General features: G+C 36.3%; 1 protein-coding gene across 6 annotated transcripts in view; it reads left to right on the forward strand.

The window, feature by feature from the left end:
* PARG (poly(ADP-ribose) glycohydrolase) overlaps positions 1–27569 on the forward strand; it is a 110264-nt gene that overhangs the window by 22890 nt on the left and 59805 nt on the right. The window lies entirely within an intron of this gene.

Genomic DNA, 27569 nt, shown 5'->3' on the forward strand with positions numbered 1-27569 from the left:
AAGCCACATGACCTCAGCGTTAGTTTCCTCATTTGTGAAATTGACAAAATAACCACTTTATCCACCTTGATGACATGTTTTAAAGATCTAGCTAACTAATGTATCTGAAATCACTTTTAAAATTCTGGAATGATAATCACATATGTTGTTACTTTCTTACCTCTGTCAACAGTTTGTTTTGCCTCTTTTCAAAAGAAGTTTTTTCTGTCATTAACATATCTGAATTGCGATATGTTATGTTGGAAAAATATAAGAAGTAAAACAATAAAAATTACTTGTGCTTTTGCTACCCCCAAGCAATCACCTGAAACAACAGTCTGTTTCAGAGCTTTGTATTCTCTTCTGGTTAATTTGTCTATTACTGCAGTAGTGCCACAATGTCTTAATTGCTGTAGCTTCATAATAATTCTTGATATCTGGTAAAACGAGCCTCTCCTCATCAGTCTTCTTTCTCACAAGTGTATGGGCTATTCTTTATTCTTTCATGTAAATTTTAGAATCAGCCTGTTGGTGTCCATAAAAATCCTGTTGGACTCTTGAGTAGAATTGCATTAAATATGCAGATAAATTGGAAAAGATTTTACATCTACATAATACTATATATTCCTCTCCATAAGGATAGTATGGGTCTTCATTTATTTAGGGTTTTCTTAGATCAGATAGGACCTTGTATTCCAATATTTCTTTTGCTTGCTGTCGTGGAAGCCCTCATCATCTATTTCTCCGTAGTATAACATGAGCTATGCCCCATAATTATACATTCCTATATATTGTCTTAATTCAGTGTCTGCTCAATTGCTCAATTACTCTTAGGTTCCCTGGCATTTACCCCATTTGTGTTTGATTGCTGGCAGAGCCAAGGCGCACCCACTATCTTGGCCCTTGCCATATGCTTTAGGGAAAGATGTGAGATTTGAGCATAAAAGCACTTTGTCCCTTGCCTGATGGGAGCCGTTGGGAAGTTCTTTAGCTTTTCTGAGCCTCAGTTTTCTTCCCATAAAATGGGATTAACAATAGCTACCTTGGAGTATGATGTTCTGATAATTAGTGGCTTCTTGTGGTTCTTTCTTTCAAGACTCCAAACAGGAGGGAATAGGAGCAACCCAGACAGACCTTGTTCCATCTGTCCATCAGCAGTCGCCGTAGGGCAAGAGCTGGAGGGAAGGTGTGTTAGTCAGGGAAACAGCACCAATGGGAGAGAGATATATTTATCTATCTATATCTATCTATCAACTATATATATATGTGGGGGAGAGAGAGAGGAAGATTTTAAGGAGGAATTGGTTCACACAATTATGGGGCTGGCAAGTCTGAAATCTGCAGGGTGGGCTGGCAGGCTGGAGACCCAGGGATGAGCTGAGGTTGCAGATGATGTCCAAAGGCAGCCCGCTGGCAGAATTCGCTCTTGCTGAGGTAGGTCAGCCTTTCGTTCTGTCCAGGCCTTCAGCTGATTGGATGAGGCCCATCCACCTTATGGAGGGCACTCTGCCTTACTCAGAGTCCATTGATTTAAATGTAAATCTCATCCATTGATTTAAATGTAGAACATCCTCACAGGAACATCCAGGAGAATGTCTGATCAAATATCTGGCCACTGTGGCCCAGCCAGGTTGAAACAAAATGAACCATCACACAGGGGCTTTGGAAATCTCTTTCTTGTAGCACTTCTCCCTCTTCTTCTGTAATTACATTGTTTGAACATACGTAAACATCAGGAAGATTTGCAATGTGCCTCCACGTCCATTCCACAGAGATAGGATTCTAGAGTGGTTAGGAGCACAGATAGGGGTCCACATGGCCTGGGTTTGGATCCTGGGTGGGTAACCTGAGGTATCCTCTCAGTGCATCAGTTTCCCCATTGGGAAATGGGGGTAAATAGTGCATTTCCCTCAGAGTTGTAGTGAGGGTTAAATGATGTAATGTATGCAAAGCATAGATCAGTGCCTGATACCTGGCTATTTTTTATCACTCACCTTCTAGAGTTAATACATTTAAACATCATGATATGATATGTTTCTGCCAAATATTTTAATGAAAAATAATATATATAGTTAAAACCTCCTTTGTTTCTCTCTGCAAGTTCTTTTCCCTTTCTTCTTCATTGAAGGCAGCATTGTCCTAAGTGTGGCATCTGATTTGGCAGTTATTTTTTTTTTTCTACATTTTAAGTACATATCCACTAACAAGAGATAGCAGTGTTTTCTGTGTTTCAAATGATGGATTATGGTATCATAGTGTACATAATATTCTGTAACTTGCTTTATTTTTACTCAGCAGTATGTCGTTGGGATCTAATGATTCTGAATATATACAGAATTGTCTCATTTTAATGCTGATTAGATTCCTTGTATGAATAGCTTACCTTCCTGTGCCCCTACTGCTGGATGTTGGGGAGTTTCTAATGTTTTGCTGTCACAAGCAGTGCTGTGATGGACACAGCCTATGGCTCTCTTTGTGCCCTTGTGATAGGCTGCAGGGTAGGGTAGGCATGTTGGAGGTTCCCTGGGTATCGACAAAGAACTCTCCAAGATAGTTAGTTGTACTTTATTTTTCACACCCTGGCCAATGCTTGGTTGATATTGTCAGGCTTTAAAGTCTTTGCCTGTCAGATGGCTTTTTTTTTTTTTTTAATTAAAAAAAAAATTTTTTTTTAACATCTTTATTGGAGTAAAATTGCTTTACAATGGTGTGTTAGTTTCTGCTTTATAACAAAGTGAATCAGCTATACATATACATATATCCCCATATCTCCTCCCTCTTGGCGTCTCCCTCCTGCCCTCCCTATCCCACCCCTCTAGGTGGTCACAAAGTACCGAGCTGATCTCCCTGTGCTATGCAGCTGCTTCCCACTAGCTATCTATTTTACATTTGGTAGTATATATTGCCACTCTCTCACTTCGTCCCAGTTTACCCTTCCCCCTCCCCGTGTCCTCAAGTCCATTCTCTCCGTCTGGTGGTGTCTTGTGAAGCACAAAAGTTTTTAATTTTGATGAAGTCTAAATTAATTTTTTCTATTTTTGGTGTCATATCTAAGAAGCTAATCCAAGGTTGCAAACATTTACTCCTGTGTTTTCTTCTAAGAATTTTATGGTTTTAGCTCTACTTTTAGGTTCATGACTTAATTTGAATTGATTTTTGTATATGGTGTGAATTAGGGGTCAAGTTTTATTTTTTTGCTTGTGAATAGCCATTTTGTGTTAATTTTCACATACGATGTGAGATAGAGGTCTGATTTCATAATTTTTCATGTGGATGGATATCTGGTTGTCCCAGCACCATTTGTGGAAAAGACTTGTATCCCTAATGAATTGTCTTGGCATCCTGCAAAAACCAATTGACCATACATATGAGGGTTTATTTCTGGCCTCTCAATTCTATTCCACTGCTCTATATGTCTGTCTTTATGCCACTTCCACACAATCTTGACTACTGTAGCTTTGTAGTAAGTTTTAAATTGGGAAGTATGAGTCCTCCAGCTTTGTTCTTTTTCTAATTTGTTTTGGCAGTTTTGGATCTTTTGTGCTTTCATGTGAATTTTAGGGTCAGCTTATTAATTTCTGAAAAAAGTTAGCTGTGAAAGGTAATTTCTATAATCATATTAATAGAATCCATACTAATTCTGCATCTTGAGGCAGGAACAGTCACTTTCAGGGTTACCTTATTGAGCTTTTGAACCATATGATGTTTAAAGGTAGGCATAAAGTAATGGAAGCCTTATGGCTATATCAGAATATCTTTGTATCTAGATGTCTTTCACTCTTAAAGAGATGTAATTTTTGATGCAATGAAAAGTTGACCAAACTGATAAAATCTTTGTCACTTAAGTTATAGTATATAGATGGTCTATTTGCGTTCTGTAATTTTTGTGCCTTAAACTAGTTACAGTTGTTAATTTTGGTAGGTACATTTGACACCTTGTGATGGCAGTAAAACATGCCATTGGTTAAAATACCCCTGTCACCTTGCTATGAGGTAAAGTAGTCGTTTTTTCCTCTCTTCTTAATCACTCTACACAGACAGGACCTTGTTTCCCTTTTATCTGGTGACCTTGCCCAGAAGCATTCCTGTAAGAGTAATATATAGCAAGTTTTGGTGTGTTTAGTGTAGATCATAAATACGAGGTGATTACCAAGGTGCTGATGATAGTTTTACAGTTCTCTAGAGAGAGGAATCATTGCATTTTTGACCTTCTGATTTTTATTTACTTTGTAAACATACGGGAGCGTTGGGGGAGTCCTCACAATTGTACCAAATATTCATTTCTTATTGTTTTCTTCAAGTGTTTGTCTCTCTCTCTCTATTTTTTATAGTTATATCTAGATATAAAAGTATATTTAAAATATTTTATGATGTATTATAAAGCTGTGTTTCATAGCTTTATCATTTTTAGTCTTAATGGTTGCATAATATTCCATCAAATGATATGTCATTTGCTTAGCCATTCCAGTGTTAGAGATTTAAGGAAGTCTCTTTGTGTAAAGCATGTCTAGAGATTTAAGGGTGTTCTTCCCTATGACTGTCTGTTGTTTGTACATTGTCAATGTACTTAACAGTAGACCTTGGATGTTTAATACAGTTGTGTGTTTTTCTGTCCTTCAAATCTCCAAAGGTATTAATATAGAACTTTACCATGTCACAGCCCACAGGGATAACATTGCCCAGGATTACAGGGGTTATTGAGAAGTAAGTATTAGATACATATGTGGTGGGATTGGAGGAGTAAAAAGAGATCTTTAGTGCAAGGGAAGCAGTTGTTTGGCTAGGTTTTAAATTATAAATGAATTCTATTTGCTTTGCATTGTCTGTGTCCACATTTTGGAGTAAGAATGCTTCTTTAAAAAGGGCTCTTAAATGTTGCTTATTAACAGTATTTGGGAATTCTTTACTTAAATGTCACACCCAGCTCTGAGTAACTTGTTTTGCTAGGAAAAAAATGAAGTTTAAATTTAACAGCATATCAATTTTAATATTTTACAGTTAAGTTGATTTGGGGGCTGTTAACATTTATCTCCTTAAAACCTTGCTTTGGCTGGTTCTGTGAGTAATAGGTTTTGTAACCCATACTACTTTAGAACAGGAGGTGTTAATATCAACAGTCATTTAGTGTGATTCCATGTTACAGTTATTACCTAAATGCTACTATTTAGAGCAAGAAGTAAGAGACCCAGAATCCTGGTAATCCTTTGAGCATCCTTATTTAGGATAAAAGCAAGGAGTATTGCCTAAGCTTTTTAAAAATTTTTTTCAGAGACCAGCAAAGATCACAGAAATCAACCTGTTATTTTGTAATTTATAGTTAAATATTTAGGTGCTACTGAGTTGAAATGGCCGTTATTAATGTTTTTTGCATCTTGAATGCTAATATTAGTTTTCCTCCCTGCCAGCTGTTGGAAGTGCTAGGAACAAATAATCTGTGTTTTATGGCCCTCCTGGGTGGTGTTCCACAAAATTAAATTCAAACACTTCTATAATTCGTATTCTAACTGAATCGATATACTTATTGCTGACATTTTTCACAGGAAAGTTTAACAAAATGTCCTAAATATTAAGAAAGTTTCTCTATTAATACATTTTAGACGTATTTTAAATACTTCCCTCTTACAACAACTGTGGCACTATTTCTTTTCATTCTCAGTGAATTAACTTGTGAAATTTACATAGCACGTCATGGCCATAGTGATGGAAGAGGGGTGTGGGGATGGCGTACATTAAGAGTGGTTACTTCTGTTTCTGTGATCCTGGCTTCTATTTCTGGACTTGGATGCTAGTTAAAAAAATGGATGTTTGCCTTATAATTGTTCATTAGGCCATCCATGTATATTTTGTGTACTTTTTGAACATATATTTCACAATAAATGTAATTGTCAATTCAAAATAAAGAACTTTAAATTCTAAAATTGGTTTGTATAGTGAACTTTTTCAGTAAATGGAATAGTTGTTGAAAGGAAACCTAAGGTTTTTGGTGACTATTTCATCTTCCTTTCCATGTTTAGTTTTATGTCTGGAATAGAAAAGATAGGAATGAATAAGTCTCTTATTTCCTCACTTACGTTAGTTAGTTTATCCATAAAGGCTGCCATAAATAACAAAATCAGGTTTTTTTTTTTTTTTTTTAATTAATTAATTAATTAATTAATTAAATTTTGGCTGTGTTGAGTCTTCGTTTCTGTGCGAGGGCTTTCTCTAGTTGCAGCAAGCGGGGGCCACTCTTCATCGCGGTGCGCGGGCCTCTCACTATCGCGGCCTCTCTTGTTGCGGAGCACAGGCTCCAGACGCGCAGGCTCAGTAGTTGTGGCTCACGGGCCTAGTTGCTCCGCGGCATGTGGGATCTTCCCAGACCAGGAATTTTAAAAATTTAAAAATGGAAAAATTTAAACTTTAAAGGTTTTGTTGTTGTGGTTAGGCTAGAAATAAATTCCTCTTTGGAAGCCACTATTTTTTTAAAAATAAATACAGCATGAAGTTTATACCTCAAGTCATACGTACACAGTAAATTCTTGATGGCAAAATTGTGCATCTCTTGCCTTCGCTGTAGTATTAAAATATTGAGTGTGTATTGTCCTGTCTGCTCGTGTCCTATGACTTGTCAGAGAAAGTTTGTGTAAAGCCTCTTTCCTGTAAATGAGGGTGTGTAAATCTATCAATAATGAACTTGCATTCTTGCTTACGTACTACTTAATTTTAAAAGGTAAATAGGTGTCATATTGGGTTTTGAAGGATGCACACTAAGTGGAGCAAACTATTATGCCTAAGTCATCTTTTCCTTCAGAGTTCTTTTTGTGTAGTTTTACATTTAAAAAACACGTATATCAGAATTCTTTGTCCCCAAAATTGAGACGTGTGCTGTTACAGCCATGTTTAACTAAAATGACATTTTTGAACTCATGTGACCATGAGAAACCTTAAAAATTATCATTATTGACAGAACAATAGAAACTCAGGGAAAACAAATATAAGCTTGTATTAAAATGGATTACCAAGAAAGTTATCTCACGTATATAAAGTAATGGCTAGAAGGAAATATTTTGACTCATATCTTTATTATGGGATAAAAAGTTAAAATATAATATATTGAAATTATTAGGCAAAAATCATAGTGTAAGTCACCTGTCATTAAATAGCATAAAACACAATAGTTGTATGTTTATGCATCACTTGGGCATCATAGTGCATTCATACGTAAGTGGTGTCTTTCAGACTTCCTGGCCTTCTGGTGCGTGCCATACTATTATGGGCAGCTTATCTAATAATAACTATATCGAATGTACTTAGTACTTTTTTGTATGTTAAAATATTTTTTAAAATTTATTTATTTTGTTTATTTTATTTTTGGCTGCACTGGGTCTTCGTTGCTGTACCCGGGGTTTTCTCTAGTTGAGGCGAGCGGGGGCTACTCTTTGCAGCGGTGCACTGGCTTCTCACTGCGGTGGCTTCTCTTGTTGCGGAGCACAGGCTCTAGGTGCGCGCAGGCTCTAGGTGCTCTTAACCACAGTGGTTAAGAATCCACCTGCCAATGCAGGGGACACGGGTTTGGTCCCTGGTCCAGGAAGATCCCACATGCCGCGGAGCAACTAAGCCCATGCGCCACAACTACTGAGCCTGCGCTCTAGAGCCGGCAAGCCACAACTACTGAGCCACGTGCCACAGCTACTGAAGTCCTCGCGCACCACAGAAGGAGAAGCCCGCACACCACAACGAAGAGTAGCCCCTGCTCACAGCAACTAGAGAAAGCCCACGAGCAGCAACGAAGACCCAACGCAGCCAAAAAATATATATATACACATATATATAAGAAAAAAATTTTAGAACAAAAATATTAGAGGATTTTTTTCTTTTTTCTCTCTCCATTCCCTCACCCCTACCCCCATCCCCCCCCCCCCCCCGCCACCACAATCTCTATAAACGTTTCATGGAACATTAGTGTTTTTTAGACTAGTTTTGGAAAAGCTGAGGTAAGGCAACATGTTGTTAACCACTGTTTCAAATCAGAACAAATGTCATTAACCAATAACCAGTAAAAATTGTGGGCTTTCACAATAGGCTTTTTTTTTTTTTTAATAGTGCAGAAGTAAGTTTCTGAATGTATATAAACACATTACTCCTTAGCTTCCAGTTCCAAGTGGAATTCTTCATAATGAATCTATTTCTGGACCTTTCTTCAAAACTTAAAAGATTTAAAGTATCCTTGTTATTTTTGTCATAAAGAGCCTGTAGCAAATTCCTAATCAAATGAAAGCAGCCTTGAATGTTTCACAAGACTACAGCTAATGTCTTTATTCCTCTAGATTTTGAACCTCTGATTTGGAGTTCAGTGGAAATTTAACCTTTTTGGACTTCTTCCCTTAGTGACTCACAGTCTCTAGAATCAATAAGGTCTGCATTGCTTTTACAGCTTGACTTGATTTAATTCATGAGAACTGTAGGAGCCAAAAGAAAGCTAATCAGAGTCAGCAAAATATTAAATTTTAGATTTGTATGAAATATGTGGACTTCCTCCTTGGTTTGGTTAATGTATCCTTTGGGTTGGAGCATATGTTGAGGGTCTCATTCATGATTTATTTTAAATAGTGCACCTCTCATAGAATTAATTGCTCCAATTGGAACTAGGCACCTTGCTTTATAAATTTGCTGAGGTATAATGGATAATTAGTTTTAGTTGAGCCCTCCCTGCCCTAGATCATTGATGAAATTAGAGTTATCATGTGTTTGTGAAACACTGTGTTGTATTTATGTGTGTGGAGGACAAGGAGGATGGAAATTATAGACATCCCAAAGTGAAAATTTAGTAGAATTCCTCCTGTATTCTAATAATGAAATTAATCTAGTACATTAATGTCCTGTAACTCCAACCCTACCTACTCCGTTCAAATAGCTATGGAAGCCATTACTTTTAAATGTTGCTGTGTCATTGATTTCATTATCTAGAAATCTACTCTGTTGGAGGGGTGATAATAATTTCATGTTCTAATCTCTCCTGTGATTTATGTCTCTATCAACTAGCTCTGAGCTGTTTTCTTTTTTTTAATGCAATTTGACACCATGCCTTGATTTATAATTCCTGTTAGATTACTTCTCAGATTATTTACTCATCTTATGCTCCTAGTCATTAAAAATAAATTCTGTATTCCTTTCGGTTAAGCTCCTCGTAACACTTTTATCCACATGTAAGATCTCATATTTAACACTAGAAGGATTTTCGTAATATATATTACCTGAAGATAAAAATAGTAAGAGGAAATAAAAACAATATAAATCTGTTTTTCAAATTTATATACTGTTTCCATGTGTAGCCTGTTCAAACAGTGCAGTAAACTCGGTAGTAAAGACTAAATAGGTCCATTGAATTAGGTCCATTGTCGTGATGCAGGGAGTGGTACAACATTAGTGCCTTGGTAGCCGCGTGGTGGCTGCATCTCCAGAGGACTGAGCCAGTAGCTCTTTCCACATTTTACTTTTGGATCTAATTGTGAAAAATACTTATCCATGATTTATTGCTATGGTAATGACAAGTAATGATTAACTGCACGGGGCAGTCAGATTCTAAGCTGTCTGAGCAATTATTCTTTATAGTGTTAAAGAATTTTTTAGTAAGCTGAGTGGCATAGTACCTCGTTGCCTCAGTTCTCTTTGATTACATGAAAAGCACTACAAAAAGACATTTTCTGCAAGAAGAACCATTTCCAGCGTAGTGAAATATGGAATATTTTCAAATGGACTCCCCAGCTATGCTATTGGTCTAATCCGCCTTAGCCCTGGGAAGCCCAGCTCAGATATAAAGAAGGTGTCTTAATCCATTCAGGCTGTTTTAACAGAATAGACTGGGTGGTTGATTTATTTCTCACTGTTCTGGGCGCTGGCAAGTTCAAGATCAAGGTGTTGGCAGATTCAGTGTCTGGTGAGGACCTGCTTCCTGATTCATAGATGGCTGTCTTCTTGCTGGGTCCTCACAAGGTAGAAGGAGCAAGAAAGCTCTCTGAGGTCTGTTTTATAAGGGCACTAAATCCCATTTAAGATGGCCTCACCTTCATGACCTAATCACCCCAAGGCCCCACCTCCAAATACTACCACATTGGAGGAATAGGTTTCAGCATACGAATTTTGGGGGGACAGAACATTCTATCTATAGAACCAGAGCATCTTCTTCCATTGGGAGTGGAATTTAAAAGTACTTACTGTCACAGCACATTGGGTTGAGCAGCCGTATAAATAGCCTCTTTCCCCATGGTTGACTTTTGGCTCTCTTTTTAACCCTTTCCTTTTTCCTGGCCTACTGCTTAAGCTGCAGACCGTTTTATCTTCACGTCACATGCAAACCCTTATCCATTCCAGGCTTAACCCTGTCTCCTCCTGGACTTACCCCTTCTACAAAGTTCACCTTGTAGATAATCTCCTCAGTGTTTGATGTGACATCCTACTTGGTTATCTGTGGTAGAGACAGTGGTGGTGCTTATTATTGAGAGCTTTACTATGTACTAAGTACGGTGTAAGCAGTATATTTTATCTCATTTGATTCTCACAAATACCCCATTATATAGTCACTGTATTTTACAAATGAACAACTAAAAATTCAAGGCTTAGAGAGTGTAAGTAATTTGTTCAAGTGATGAAGCCAGGATTTCAACCCAGGTGCCACTCACTCCAGAGTCTTAGCTCTTAATGACTATAATCTGTTGTGGTAGTTCTCATCCGTGAGTTATTCTGCTTCCCAGGGGACCTTTGGCAAGGTCTGGAGACATTTTTGATTCTCACAGCTGGGGGGAGGTGCTACTGGCTTCTGGTGGGTAGAGGGCATGGATGCCAGTAAACATCCTACAGCGAACAGGATGACACTCCCGGTAACAAAGAACTTTGCAACCCAAAAGGTCAGTAGTGCCTAGATCAGGAAACCCTGCTCTTCTGCAGTGGTTCTCGAGGTTTGGTCCCTGAACCAGCAGCATCACCTGGGAACTTGTTAGAAATGTAAATTCTCCTGCCCTACCTTGAACCTTGCAAATTAGAAACTCTGGGGGTGAGGCCCAGCCATCCTTGCTTTAACTATCCCCTAGCTAATTCTGATAGATGTGAAAGTTTGAGAACTGCTCTACTGTACCATCTTCTTAAACCTCTCCTTGAAGAGTGCCTGTTCCTCAACTTTTTACCTTGGCTAAAGGAGCTTTTCCTATTGGCAGTTTTTCCTTCTCTAGTGGAACTTGCTGGAATGAAGAGGAGGAGTTGTTTTTCTCCTCAGCCCCCACTGCTGATTCCTGTCCATTGTTGAATTGTTTGGCCATGACCTAGATCTGTGAAAACCCAGGCTGATTCCTGTAGAGCTGGGCTGAGGTGGGTCTCTTCTTATCTGTGCCCTGTGGTGCATGCCATCAGAGCTAGCCTTTGACTTAGCACCTAGAGAGGAACTGAGTCAGTCAAACATACTGCCCAAACATTAGGTCAGCTGGAAATGGTTCAGTGAAGGGATAGAATTGTCCTAGAAACCAATTAACTAAATCTAGGGAGGCCTGAAAAGGTCAAAGATTTGAATTATAAGTAGAAAGAAGAGGAGCCTGGGAAAAATACTCTTAAAAAAAGGTGGCTTTAGTGGCCTATGGCCTTAGATCTGGCATCATTAAAAGCACTGACTTAGGGAGGGTACCTACCAACATCCAACAGCCTTTGTTCGGTTGGTAATCATGTTGATGACCTATGAACTAGTCTGACTCAAACCTATATGTGAGACTCTCTACTGTATTAACCTATGATCACAAATTGGATCTGGTTATGCCCTGGGCCAGTTCCTTCTCTAACATCATTAGTTCTGCACTTCTTTCCTACCATAGCCTCCTAGTTTTCTACTCACTTATTCCTATAGCACTTTCTGTTTTTAAGGCTACTGCTTCCATCCCTTTTCTTCTGGGCCGCTGTTTTCCAGGTTGTGTTGTTCTAATACTTTTAAATAAAGGGTTGAATGGTCAAGTTAGTTTGCTACACGTTATGTCCTCCTACTGGGAATAGTTCTGAGGAGTCTTATAGTGAAGAAATCTGCTTAGTTTTGGTTAACTAAACATTTTCCCCAAACTTGTTTATAAACAAAGCCCCCTTCTGTGTAACGGCTTATGATTTCCCTTGTAGCTAATGTCCCATGGAACACACCTTGCAAAACAGTTGTGATCTATTGGTTCTTTCCTGCCTTCCTATCTTTTCCTGCCCGGCCTGGTACCTGCACATTTGACCCTTGAACAACATGGGTTTGAACTGCGTGGGTCCACTGATACGTGTATTTTTTTCAATAGTAAGTACTACAGTGCTGCTCGATCCACAGTTGGTTGAATCTGAAGGAATTAGCGGTGGGGGCTGAGGAGAAAAAGAGCTCCTCCTCTTCATTCTAACAGGTTCTACTTGAGAAGGAAGAACTGCCAAGAGGAAAAACTCCTTCAGGCAAGGTAAAAAGTTGAGGGACAGGTACTATTCCAGAACCATGGATATGAGGGAACCGTGGATACACAGGGCCAAGTATAAATTATATGCAGGTTTTCGGCTGTGCGGAGGGTCGGTGCCTCTAACTCCTGTGTTGTTCAAGGGTCAACTGTAGTCTACTTTTTAAATCTAGTTACTCCTTGGCACTTAACATAGTGCCAAGAGCTTTAAATACCACTTAATGCTGGGCACACTCAAATCTTTATCTTAAGCTCCTTCTCTCTGTCAGCTTCTTATATTAAGACATAATAATTTTACTTCCTAAACACTTCTTGAGGCTCACCTCTATTTCTGTTATACTTGTCTAATCCATGCTGTCATCGTGACTCAGATGGTATATTGTAGCAGTCATCCAGCCGACCCCCATGTTCAGTGGCGCTCCCTTCAAATCCGTCCTTCATGCTGCTCACCCACAGTGAGCTGTCTGAAGCATATATCTTCAAACCCTATGTGGCATCTCATCTATTTTCAGTTCTATTGGATGATGTTTATGGTATTCCCTGGCCTTGCCTCTACCCATTTCTCCAGCATCACTTCTTGATACTGAGCTTCTCCACACCTGATATTCTAATGACTCTGAATTCCTTATGGTTCTCTGGCATGCTGTTGGCTTGCTCTTAATCCATCCTTCCAGACTTAGCTCAGTCTTTATCTCCTCTGGGAACTCTTTTCTGTCCCCCCAGCCTCTACGAAAGACTCCACTCTGCTCACAGTAGTACCTGTGCCTGCCTCCATGCACTTGCCACATAATGCATGATCTTTCTATAAAATGTCTGCATCCTTCATGAGGCTGAACCTCTCCAGGGCATCTTAATGTTTTCTAGCTTATGGCTGGTGCTCAGTAAGTGTTTCTTGAACTAACTTCAGTATACTTAAGGAGAGTAGATCAGCACACAGAAATGTGGGTCTTAAGCCACAGTCTCGTACTGAAAGATTTAGGAATTATTTGTGTAAAGTGATAGTTGACCACTTGAGATTGGCAGTTGGTAGAGAGAAAAGATGAGGCATGTACACATAACCCTTATGTCTGTTTATATGGAATTTTTACCCTAAAAAGTAGTAAGTTTCTGGAGGACAGAGACCTTGCTTTGCATTGTTTACCTTTGTGTTTGTTCCTCACAGTGCTCAATATGACGTCCTGGGCAAAGTGGGCACTCAATATGTGCTTGAACTAAATGTCAACATACTACTAACAATATGCCTAACTGGAGTTAAGTATAAAGCAGAGGCTGGATCAATTGGGCTGTTCTCTTTCTTGGATTTCTGAGCTCAGCTAATTCACAGGTTCAGGGGCTCGTTTACCTTTTTATTCTCTCTATGTGAGAAAAGAATGAATGCCTCAGATGATAGGTTGAACCTGAGCTCGTAATCCGTTTTATTTGATGTAGCTAAATGGTGTACCAGTCGTCACATGTCTTCAGTTTTTATAGGCTATAAAGCCAGAAATTATCTCAAAAGGGATATTTTACCATTTTCAAACTCATCTGTGTTTTCAAATGAATTGCAGTTACCAAAAAGTAATCCAATGCAATGGAATAAAATTAGGTGCATTTAAGAATCCCCAAACAAAATGGTGCAGGTCTAATCATATGTATTTGCACCATCCAGCTGTACATGTGTCGGGGAACCTTTGGCTCTTCCTTGGATTGCTCTGGTGACTATTTCTATTTCATTGGAGTGGAGTAAAGAGTAGGACTAGATTTGTGTTGTCCAAACAATAAGCCAATAGTGATATGTGGCTATTTACATGGAAATTAATTAAAATGAAATAAAATTTGAAATGCAGTTGCTCAGTCACACAGGCCACATTTCACATGCTCAGTCAACACATGTGGCTGGTGGCTACCGTCTTGGACAGTGTAGAAAGTTCTGTTCTGCCCTGGACGAGGTCATCTCTAAGGTTTCTTCTGCATCAGACATCTTGCTAGTCCTGCTACCTAGGAGCTGCTACTGGTCAGATCTCCTCACAGGGAACTTCAGAGATTTCCCAACATTCTTTGATCACATTTTGAATTTTTTCTAGATTGGATGTTACCTGTAATAATTGAGTTGCTGAGTAGAACTTGGTCAATTTCTTAAAAAGATATTTTCATTGTAATGGTATTTGTGGGTTTTTTTTCCCCCTCCCAGAAGTCTACCACCAGGGGGTGCCCTCAAACCTTTTGGGAAATATGTTTGTTTCAGCCTTATTAATAAGAGTGAAGTTTGGACTATAATATTGACTATTCATACTGGATAATTTAAGAATTAAATTAAGAATTAAGCATTATAATATGTATGTATGCACACTACTTGATTTGTATGGCAAATTACTTTCCTAGTGGTGTGAGTGCGAGAAGCTGTCATTGAACTATCTTAAAAATTAGGTAAAAGTAAAAATAAGTAATTTTAAAGTATTTCTTATAGTTCAAAAATATTTTTATTAAATTTAAAACTGTTAACTATAGTAAAAGAATGAAGTTATTGTTCACTTATATTTCTTAGACAAATTAAGTCCATTTTGCTTCCAGGACTAGAAAACTTCCATTAACCATTAGCTATTTCTCTGAAATCTTGTCATTGCTGAGTTTGATTGCTTGTCTATAAAAGATGGATAATAGTGTGACTATATGGTATTGAAAATATCTGTTGGCTTGTGTGTAATAAATAGCATTGTGGTTTGGTGCTGTTTGCTAGAGTGATTGATGGTTATGGCCATGTAGTCATACAGTAATAGGAGTGAGAGATGAGAAAGACCTATCAGAGCATCTTGTGCTAGTCTGAGAGCATTCCCTAAAGAATAATCATTTACCATAACGGTATTGAGAAGTAAATTCTTCTAGGAGACAGAAGATAATGAGGGTGTGTTATTATGTTTTATCCTTCTAAGGCAAAAATAATTTGTGCATTTTATTATTAGCATGAAAAAAAATAATGATTACTGTTTAGAGAAGAGCTTCCTTCATGTGTCATAAACCTACACAATTTTGTTCTTCATGTTTAATCTAATGAAATTTGTATAGGAAATAGTGTGACTGGTTTTGATTAGAGGCATATTTTGTTTCAAGAACTGGATGATGGTATTCTTCCTAAAGTGATTGTGTTCCCAAATTAGTTGTTACTTATTTGGGTTTTGGAGTATATGATGGTGAAATTTCCACACCCATCTACAAAAGTCTGTGAATTTTAAGCCACTAATGGCTTGTTTCCTGCAGTGAGAAACTAGTTCATAGTTCTGTCCTGAGAAACAGAACAAGGATTGGGAGAGTGGAAGTGGAGTTGAGGTGACCTGCCGAAGGGCTCTTTCTCACTTCATCCTTACTTCATCTTCCCTTTACTGGCTAATAAGAGTTTGGCTATGGGATTGGAAGTTAAGAATCTCTTTGATTCTAGAGACACTGCTTTGGGAAAGATCCCGATGTTCTCCTTACTTGCTGCAAGTAATAATAAATCCTTCATTCCCCTGGCAGTGGGGGGGAGAATAAAAGGAGATTCTAATGCTTGGCACTCTTTTACTCCTGCTGGCACCCATTGATGGCGAGAAAAAGGAAGTGTATAGCAACCTGATTTATCCCATATTAAACAACTGTTAATTTAATGACAAATACAGATTATTTCTAGTGTAAGTTACAGGGCAAATACTTCAAAGGATCTTTTGTATTATCCTTAAAAAAATCATTTCAAATGCTTATAATGAGTTGTGATTTTTATCAGTGCTTCTCAGGTTTGAGTCATAGCATTTTGAAAATTACTTAGGAAGCTCTTAATAGCTGTTTGATGAGAAAACCAAACCAAGGGACAATAGAGAGACAGGGTGGCTTCTCAGCACATCACCTTGCCCTCGCCACCGCATTTATTTTGTACCTCTTTTGTTGCCATAATATAAAATTTTTGGAAGTCTTATTTAAGTCCAGAAATTAGCTCACTAATTTGTGAAATGTGCCTTCTTAAATATGAAAATATTAGACTGGCTATTTCCTGAAAACCAGTTGGACTTTATTAAAATTTGGAGAACATTTTTATTGAAGCCATAATTGTCATGGGTGATACACATGAGAGATCACCCTGTGGTTGGCTTGTCAGACTCGCATGAGCTTTCAGAAATTAAGGGGAATGAGTGAGTTTGTTTTCTTGTAAGCTGTCACATTCTTCTCTTCAAAGTGTCAGCCTGAATCGTGCACAAGTAAATGTTAGAAACATTCACCTTCTCCAGTTGATTTTTTTATCCTTACATAACTTAATGCTATAATTATTTTTTTCCTCTAATGTTTAATTTTTGTAGTCTAAAAACATGTCTGAAGAAGAGGTGGATCTGAAAGATCTTAATAATTCTGACTTATGTTCTTTCTTTTTAATCTTTGTAATATGAACCTGTCTTTCGAACTTGGGAAGCTCTGGAGGTAGTTCCAGTAAGTTTTTTAGGTGTATTATAGAAAACTCAGTTCATATGCAGTTTAATTTACTAAAAAAAAAAAAAAATCAAAAACCTCTCCAGGGAGATTCTGATAGGCAGTAGAGAGAAGGAAGAGGGAGAGCTTGGTAAAATTACCTAGGTGTGGTAGAAAGTGTCAGTTAATTTAACAAATGTTTTTATTGAGAACATTACATATGAGTATGTTCTAGCATAGTGAATCAATGTCAGTCTTGTATGAAAGGAACTTCTAGTAAACACTAGAATGCATGTCCATAAATAACTATAACATAAAGCAGGAAGTCTTAAGTGCCTTGTGAAAAAACAGACAATTAAATTATAAGAGGAAGAGTTACCTTCTAGCTGGTGAGTCCATTTGGATAGACTTTGAAGCAGTGTATTGTTTGAGTAAGACATTAAAAGGTTAGGTAAGTTTTAGAGTAGGAAAGATATTCCAGGCATAGCACAGATTGTATTTGTGGAAGCACAGGTAGGTGCTAGAGAAGAGTAAATTGCTGAAAAGTCTAGTATGTAAAATGCACAGAAGGTAGTTTGAGAGACAGAGAGAGCCGTAAATAAGACTAGATAAACATCTAGGGCCAGATAGCTTCATTATTAATTGAAGGATTTGTACTGTACTGAAAAGGCAAGGAAAAGCCATTGAAAGCTTTCAAGTGGAACAGGGACACACCAGGGTGTACTTGGGCTAAAACTGAAGGTGGGCTAGCGTCAGGGCAACAATTAGATTATTGTAGTAATCTTGGTGAGACTGGATGAGGGGCTGAGTCAGGGTGGTTTAGTAGTGATTAAGAGGAGGTAATGAATATGTGATGCCCTGCTGGATCAATCGGTAGGACTGGCAGTTAATTGATATGGGGGGTGTTGAAAGAAAGAGGAGGCTCCTGAAAGGTCATAAATTACTGGCCCAGTAGATAATAATACTTTGCATTTATATATGGGGCTTTAGAATTCATAAAACGCTGTTATAGCTGAGCCTTCATAACTCTGTAAGGTAAACAGAGTTCGAATTATCCTTATTATTCCATTCCAGTTTCTTGGCCAAGTGCTCCATTCTCTAAAATACCCTTCCTTGTGAACCTGGGAAGACAAGTCCTGGCATCTAGTCCCGATGTATGCCATTAAGTTTGAATGTGGAAAATTGGCTTTACCTTCTTTGAGCTTCAGTTTCTCTAGATGTCCTTCTGCTTTCTGTTTTGCAGGGATGCTTGCAGGATAAAATGTAATTTTCATCAACTCTATTCAGCAAATAATAATGAGTACTAAATATTATGCTTGGTACTAGAATACAAGATGTATAAAATACAATCCTTGCTTTTGCAGTGTCACAGATTAGAGAAGGAGAGGAGAAGAACATGTAAATAAATAATTATAATAAACCATAATAAATGCTGTACTACAGGTATGTGCATGTGACTACAGAGTCACATGAGGAAGAAGGAATTAGGAAAGTCAAGGGAGGCTTCACGAGGAGATGTGAACTTAGTCTTGACACATAATTAGTGGTTTAACTGTAGTAAAAGGTTAAATAAGGCAGAGGGTACAATATGTATCATCACCATAATAGTAGCCACTATTTGTTGAAAGCTTCTGAAAGCCAAGGAATTCCAAGGATTGCCCATAGGCACCAGAAGCTTGGGAGAGGCAAGGAAGGATTCTTTCTGAGAGCCTTCAGAGGGAACATGACCCTGTTAGCACCTTGATTTCAGAATTCTAGCCTCCAGAACTGTGAGAGAATCTTTGTTTTTCTAAGCCACCCAGTTTGTGATAGTTACAGCAGCCCAAGGAAACTAATATAGTGTGGTCCTGGCATAAGAATCAAATTGCTCACTGGAAAACCCATAAAACCCAGAAATAGACCCATACTTATACAATCATTTGATTTTCAACAAAGGTGCCAAAGCAATTGATGCGGGAAAGAAACATCTTTCAACAAACGGTGCTGGGAAAACTGGGTTTCTTTATGGGGAAAAAAAAAAACTTCAACTCTTTGTATACAGCATACATAGAAAATAACTAAGTGCAAAAGCTAAAACCATAAAGATTCTAGAAGAAAGCATCTTTGTGACTTAAGGATAGACAAAGATTTCTTAGGACACGGAAAGCATTAAGCATAAAAGAAAAAAATTAATAAATACTTATCAAAAGACATTAAGAAAATGAATAGACAAGCTAAAGACAGGGAGAAAATATTTGCAAAGCATATATATTTATCTGACAAAGGACTTATGTTTAGAATATGTAAAGAACTCAATTTAAAAATAAGAAGACAAACCACCCCGTTAAAAAAAATTAAACAAAAGAGTTTAAAAGACAGGTCACAAAGAAAGATATACAAATGACCAATTAGCACATTAAAAAATGCTCAGTGTCATTTGTCATTAGGGAAATGCCAGTTAAAACTAGAATGAGGTATTAGTGCACAGGCACTAGAAGGGCTAAAACTAAAATGAATAGGTGTAGCTAGAGATGTGGAGCAACTGGAACTCCAATACTTCGTTGTTGGGTTTGTAAAATGGTACTACCACGTTGGAAAAAGGTCTCGCAGTTCTTTAGAAAACTAAACATATACCTGCTCTATGACCTATGCATTTCATTTCCTTTCTAAACCTACCCAAGATAATATATATATGTGTACACAAAAAATCCTGTGTTTATAGAAGAATGTTTATAGCAGCTTTACTTATAATAGCCAAATCCTGGAAATAGTACAGTTGTCTATCAACAAGAGAATGAATAAACAAATTGTGGTATAATTATACAATAGAATAAAATAATAGAAGGGAACAAAATCACTGATACACACAACATAGATGCATCTCAAAAGCACAGTGCTGAGGGGAAAAAAAAAGCCTTACACAATACAGTACATATCACATGTTTCCAATATATGAAGTTTTACCAGAGACAAAACTAATCTATGGTAGAAGAAAATTTAGAACAGTGGTAGTCTCTCAGATGTGGGAAAGTTGCCTGGGAAGGAGCATGAGGGAACCTTCTAGGGTGATAGTATAATAATATCCTATATCTTGATAGGGATTTAGTTTATGCAGGTGTATGCATTTGTAAAATGTCATTGAATGGTACACTTAGGGTTAGTTCATTTCATTGAATGTAAATTTTACCTCAAAATGAAAAAACCTGTAAACAAATGTTAAATTATATTTACATGGAGGCTGAAGTGGTCAGGGTGAAATGTACTCATGCCCCCAACTTACTTCAAAATGCATTAAAAAAATGGATTGATGGATGGATAGATATGCGACAAAAATAAATAGAGTAAAATGTTAACTGTAGAAACTGAGTTTATGGGTGTTCAGTGTATAGTTATTTTAGCTTTGCTGTATTTTTGAAATTTTTCATAATGCTGGGAAAATTAATTGCCATTGATGGGGAGAAAAAGGAAGTGTATAGCAACCTGGTATAGCAATATAATAATAACCGTTATTATATTGGTATAATAATATCAATATAATATCATATATCAATAAGGAATGGTTAAAATTGTATATCCATACTGTGGAAAATACCGTGTAGCATTTATCATTCTATTACGTGGAAAGACTTCTAAGGCTTTCTCTTAAGGCAAAAAACAAGTTGCAAAAAAATATAGTATACCATTTAGTTTAAAATTTAATGCAACAGAAAGCTAAATTTCTGTATGCACATATGTAGAAATGCTTAGAAGTAGTTTGGGAAGGAGATAAGCATCTGTTTATGTCTGAGAAGTAGTTTGGAATTGGGGATTTGTGGTTAAGAAGAGCTTTGACTTCATCTGAATGGTTTGACATTTTTAAGGCAAGAATGTATTCACGTATTACTTCAAAATTAATAGAAAAGAAGGGTTAAGGCTCATCACAGAGGAGTTTGTATACATGGGGATAAAAAGTTCAACATCATTAGTAATTAAATAAACAAATTAAAATAATAGTGGTGTCAATTTAGTCTATCAAATTGCGAATAAAACAAGAATATGAGAATTCACAGTATTAGTAAGGTATGGTGTTGAGTACTTTCTTATACAGCACCAGACTATAAATTGATAGAACCTTTCTGGAAGGTGATTAGACAGCATATATTAAAAACCTTTAAAAAAAAAAAAAAAAGCCTATGCTTTTTGATATAGCATTTTCACTTACAGAGATATTCAAATAGTTGCAGAAAGATGTATGTACAAGGATATTCATTGCAATGGTAATTTTAAGAGTGGAAAATTGGCAACAACCTGTAAATCTATCATAACAGAATTAGGTAGGGAAATAAGGTATGGTGTGTCCAAATTGTTAATAATACTCAGCTATTGAAAATGGTGATATAGGATTATATTTATTTACATGGGAAAATGTCCACTATGTAAATGAAAACAAAATACAGACTGGAAGGATATATGCCAAAATGTTAGCAGTATATATATTGATAGTGGGTTTGTGGGTGGTATTTATTTTCTTTTTGTTTATGTTAATTTGCTACAGTGAAAATACATGACTTTTAAAAAAAACATTTTGTTTCTAGTGATGTTTATGAAGACTATACAGCAAAGTGGAAAATTCTTTTGTCTAATGAAAAAATTATACAGAATTGTTAGAGTAACGTGATTTTAAGTGATTTTTTTCTGTGTGAGAAGGAAAACAAATACCTAAGTGTAACAAACACTTAAATGGTTATATTAACTTTAGGATCATAGGACTATGAGGTTTTTCACCTCTGTTTAGATTTTGGGATGATATATGTTTTATATTAAAAAATTGTTTCATAAAATTTAATGTTCTAGACCTTTTGAAATTTTTTATTAAAGAAGAGTATTAGTAACTTTTAAAATTTTTACTAGGATCTACCTAGGTTTACATCAGTAGGTAACATGGAGTGACTTGAAGTGTTTATTATATTTGTTGACTTGTGACTGATTAAAAAGCTGTTTCCTATGAACTCTTTGAAGAAGTAGATCTATGGAAATTTTCTCCTTCATTAAAATATCACTAGTTTTCTGATTTTACCAGCTACAGATTTCACTTCCTCATTCAAAGTTCAGTAGTACTATTTATTTAGTACTGTCTGTGTGCCAGGCACTGTACTTAGTCATGCATGAATATGCCTTTAGTATTAGAGCACAGTTCACAGATTTAGTTTTAGTTGATCAACCATTCTAAGAAAGAAGAAATAAGTAAAAATCTCTTTTCTATATGTACGCTTCTAGATATTTAAATCATTCATCATGTTTTGACATTTGACAAATTAAGTTGCTCTATTTTAGTAGTTTGTTAATGCTTCCATCTGCTAATGAGGAAAGATAGCTTCTCCACGACCACTATGATGAAATTGCAGTAATTACTATCCTTCAAGGTGAAGGCTGATATATTGAGGGGATCACAGAAAGAGCATAGGACTTTCTGCTTTGAGATTCATGAGGTCAGTGATCATGTCTGGTATTGTTTACAGTTCTGTCGTCAGTCCTGGCGCAGTGTCTGGCATATAATAGATACTTAAATTATTTACTGATTAGTTGAATGGATGAACAACTCTATAGTCTAAAGAGAGGAAATGGGTAAAATAGCATTATAATTTTGAAAATCTTTGTATCAGTTCTGAGTGAAACATGTACATAATCAACTTTGGGGATGAGAATAAAAGGATGGTATGTACACACATGCACACACACACAAACACTTGCCATATATAATTATGCAGACTCTCCAATAGAGGGCAGGGAGAATTTAATGAAGCTTTCCTTTTAATCATCATGTAAATGCTTAATTTCCTTATAATCATCATCATCGTTATAAATAATATAATATATGATATATTATAAACAAATATTTATTATTTAAGGCTCTTCTTCCCTTGAAGTTAAGCAATGATTTACATTTTTAAAACTTTTTAATACTAATGTCTTGGTTTGCATTGTATAGATTAATAAATTGTGCAGATTAATAAATAGTAAATAATTTGTAAAAGGTAAGATTTGCTTAAAGATGCTAATAATATATGAGAGGGCATGAGATTATACTAGTTTTTTAAATTATGCATTCCATCTCAAATGGTAGTTGGGTTGGTTATGTTCTCAAATGACATTTTTTATCTTCTCTTTTGTGTTTTCAAAGCAACATTAGACATAGGTCTGAAGCGTTGACAGAAGTCCAGTGCAATAATGCTTCATCAGATAAATAAGTGATATTTTAAAGCTTGTGACGGTCAGCAAAGCATGGCAGCAGCTACTCATATGTCAATTTTAAAAGACAAGGACAGGTACCCAAAGGAGAAGAAGCTGTCAGCCTATTTAGACACTTAAGGTTAAATGTCTTTAGGTTAAAAATGTTTGGATAGACACTTCTCCTTATCCCTCCTAAATACAGCTGAAAACCCAGGACACTATAAAAGAATAAGAATACTCTGAAAGGTAGAGAAAAGACTGACCAGCTAGGGTCTGTGGGGCTGTTGGAAAAATATGGCACCAGGGTGGTATCAGCAGAGGCCTGGTGGGGAGCCTGAACTTTCACCCTCTGCACCCGCCCCCCCTGCCCCCCAACCCAGAGGTATCAAGATGCCTTTCCCCCTCCCTGCCCTGGGAGTCAACAAGGGCAGTAGAATTTTCACTCCTGACTGGTAGTAATGAGGCGGCTCTCCCTTCCTGTGTCACAGAAGACCTGCTAAAACAAGATTTAAATAAGATCCAAAGTCTCATAACATAAAATCCAGGTTTCAATAAAAAATCGCTCCACCAAGAACCAGGAAAATCTCAACTGAAATGTGAAGGCAATCAACAGATACCAACCCTGAGATAACACAGATGTTAGAATTATCTAACAAGGGCTTTAAAGCAGCCATCATAAAAGGGCTTCAATAAGCAATTACAGCTCCTTGAAACAAATGAAAAATAGACAGTCCCAGCAAAGAAATAGAAGCTATAAAGAAGAACCAAATGGAAATTTTAGAAATGAAAAATGCAATACCTGATTTTTTTTTTTAATGCAATGAATGGGCTCAATGGAGAGTGGGGGTGACAGAGGAAAGAATTGGAAAACTTGAAAAAGAACAAAGGAATTAGTCTGAACAACAGAAAGAAAATAGACTTTTATGTCATTTTTTTCTGAGGTGACTCAAAAAAGTTAGAATGGTTTAATAATTTTGGTCTAAAAGTGACTATATATTTCCTTTCAGATTTTCTCATAATGTAGAAAACAATAATCGCATAATGGTCTAGTATATATAATTTTGGGGTTTATATTGGCTTGAAAATCTGAATTCCTAAATTTCCTATACTGGTTGTACTGGTCAAACAAGCAAACATTACATCCAAGAAACATTAAAATTTATATTAAAAAAAAGTGTAGGGACCTATGGAACTATTAAAAAATATCTAACAGTCATGCCTTTTTAGTACTGGAGGGAGAGGAGAAAAGGGGCAGGGATGAAAAAATATTCAACAAAAAATAACGGCTGAAAACTAGAAATAATAGCTGAAAATTTCCCCAATTTGACAGAAGACATCAAGAAGCTGAGCAAACCTCTTACAGGATAAACCCAAAGAGATCCATGCCAAGACATATCATAGTCAAACTTCCTCAAACTAAAGGCAAAGAAAAAATTTTTGAAAGCATCCGGAAAGAAATAACACATTGCCTAGGGGAAAAACAGTTTGAATGTTGTTGGATTTCTCATCAGAAAATATGGAGGCTAGAAAGAAGTGACATAATATTTTTGAAGGAGTAAGAGAAAAGAACTGTCAACAGAGAAGTGTATGTCCATTGAAAATATCCTTCAGGACTGTAGGAGAAGCGGTGACATTCTCAGATGAAGGAAAGGAAGAGAATTTGTCATTAATAGACCTATCCTAAAAGAATGTCTAAAGGAATTTCTTGAAACAGAAAGGAAATGATAAAATGGAATCTTGGAACACCAGGAGAGAAGAAAGAACAGTAGAAAGAGTAAAAATATAGTAGACTTTTCTTCTTGAGTATTCTAAATAGCGTTTGACATTTTCTGTTTCACTATTTTCAAACATTATAACACTATCAAATGTGGTTCTCAATGTATGTGGAGAAATATTAAAGAAAATTATAATGGGGGTGGGTAAAGAGCCTTAAAGAAAGGTAAAGTTTCTATACTGCAACATGTGAAATGTTGATGCCAGGAAACAGTGATAAGTTACATATAATGAATGCCTAGAGCAGCCAATTAAAAAAAAATCTGTTCAAAGAGATGTGTTCAAATATACTTTAGATAAATAAAAATGGAATTCTAAAATATGTTCAAGTAACCCATAGGAATGAAGGAAAAGAAAACAGGTAAAAGAAAGAGAAAATAGAAAATGAATATGTTCTAACTTATCAATGATTAAATGTAAATGTCAAAGTTCACCAATTAAAAGACAGCGATTTACAGAGTGGATTAAAAAAACCTGACACATTATATGCTGCTTGCAAGAAATTATTTCAGACATAACGGTATAGGCAGGTTGAAAGTAAAAGGCAGCTTTGTTTGTAATAGCCAAAAACTTGAAACAACCAAAATGCCCCTCAGTAGGTAAATGGTTAAACAAACTGTGGTACATTCATACTATGGAATACTACTCAGCAGTAGGAATTAACTGTTGATACATGCATGAACTTGAATAGATCTGAAGGATGTTACGCTGGGTGAAAAAAAGTCTGTCTTAAAAGGACACATACCATATGATTCCATTTGTATAACACAACAGAATTACAGAGATGGAAAACAGATTGGTGCTTTCTAGGGCTTAGGGATGGTTGGAAGGAGGGTATAACTATAAATTAGTAGCACAAAGGAGACTTTTGTTATAGTGGAACACTTCTGCATCTTGATTTTGGTTACACAAATGTACACGTGATAAAATAACATAGAACAATACACATATACTGTACCAATATTAATTTCCTGGTTTTGATGTTGTGTTATAGTTAATCTGAAATGTAACCTTTAAGGGAAACTTGGTGAGGGGTAAACCGGACCTCTGTATATTATTTTTGCAGTTTTCGGTGAATCTATAATTATTTCAAAATAAAATGTTTTAAAAAACAAAAAGATAAATTATGAATAAGAAGAATTTGAATATCTTAAATAAATACATTAATATGTTTTATGCATTTTCAGGCACAGGAAAGCAAGTATCTTTAATATATACAATAAAATTCTAAAATAGCAGAATGCCTTCTATGTATGATTTTTTTAAATTTAGTTTTTCTTTTTATTAGCATTAAAGAGGCTTATAATGAAGAGGCTTTGAACCTTTTAGCCTTTATTTATTTATTTTTTTAGTGTGTTAACTTCCCATTATAGCAGATTAGGATTTAGCTATTGTTTACTTAACCCTATCACCACTAACAGTCTTATTTATGTTTCCCCACTTTTCCACTATAGATATCATATTCATTTCAATTAGATCAGTATTCTGGTTTTTCAGTAGGATGGTAAAAACACTGTTCATATCTGAGATCTGATTCCTTTTCTACTCTTGTACAACTTTTTGTTTTCCCCAGAATTAATAATTGTCTTGTGTTCTTCACTTGCTTGTTTTTTATATACCTATGATTAATTGGATCCCACACTCTCTGAATTGCAAATATCTTTCTGTTCATTCTGAATATCAATTTTCCCATTTTCCTAATTTAAAGAGGGAGGTGGGCATAGGTTTGGATTTTAGAGCTTTGGTATAAAGAAAATTCTTAGTGTTAGAACTTTCTTGTAAAACCAGAGTGAATGTAAATTATCTTTGCTACTTTTTCTATTTATACACATACTGTGTCCAGCTGTAGATAGACAAATGAATATTCCTTTATTTCAGCTTAGCTCCTGATAGCAAAGGGAATCTATAGATATTTGTAAAGAGTCTGTATCCTCATCAATCCCAAACATTGGTCACATAGAGAAGTGGGGAGAGCTGTGGAATATAGGCCAGAATACTTGGGTTCTAGTTCTGATTTAGTTGCTAATTGACATTTTCAGTCTAGGATAATCAGGTAACCTCCTTGGCTTCAGTTTTCTTTTCTCTTTAATAATGACAGGATCAGACTGGATTATAACTGAGACCTCATCTATCTAGTTCAGATGTGATTTCAGATAGATACACGATTTACTTTAATCCTGACTGTATATATAGAATCTCTAGATTAAGAGTGTTTTCATTTTCAGTATTTTAAAAGAAATACTCTGATGTTTAGAGAGAAATTGGATTAAATGGCCTAAAGTAATTTCTAAAGCATTGAAGAGATGGGAAATTACAAAAGACAAAAATAGGCCATGAATGTCGTCTTTCTTGTACTTCAAATTATGATATGGGAATCATGGTTTTAACTTTCTAAAGGTGCCTAGAAAAGGAAATTGTAAGTCACCTGGAACTTCATTGTTTACTACCCAGTAGGTTAGATTTGACAAATATAATATGCTCTGAAACGATCAGGGTGGCTTTTATGGTGATTTCTTTAAATTACCTACTGTAGAAGCTTGAGGGTTTCTGAGAGAGTTCTTGGAGGTCTAAGTGTTTTTAGTTGATGTAACCGAGGTCAGAAGGTACTGTTTTTCATATGCAAGCATTTATTTAGTTGTGAATGTGATATGATAGATATTTCATGTTTGGGATACTCGATTCATTTTCAGAGGGCATTTAGGTGAATTGCATACATTTGGAAATGAATTTGTAAGTTCCTTACTGCACCTGTTGGTGTACTTGTGCATGTGTTCAATGATGCTGATAATA

Source organism: Eubalaena glacialis, chromosome 1, assembly GCF_028564815.1.
Source record: "Eubalaena glacialis isolate mEubGla1 chromosome 1, mEubGla1.1.hap2.+ XY, whole genome shotgun sequence".
NCBI classification, from domain to species: Eukaryota; Metazoa; Chordata; class Mammalia; order Artiodactyla; family Balaenidae; genus Eubalaena; species Eubalaena glacialis.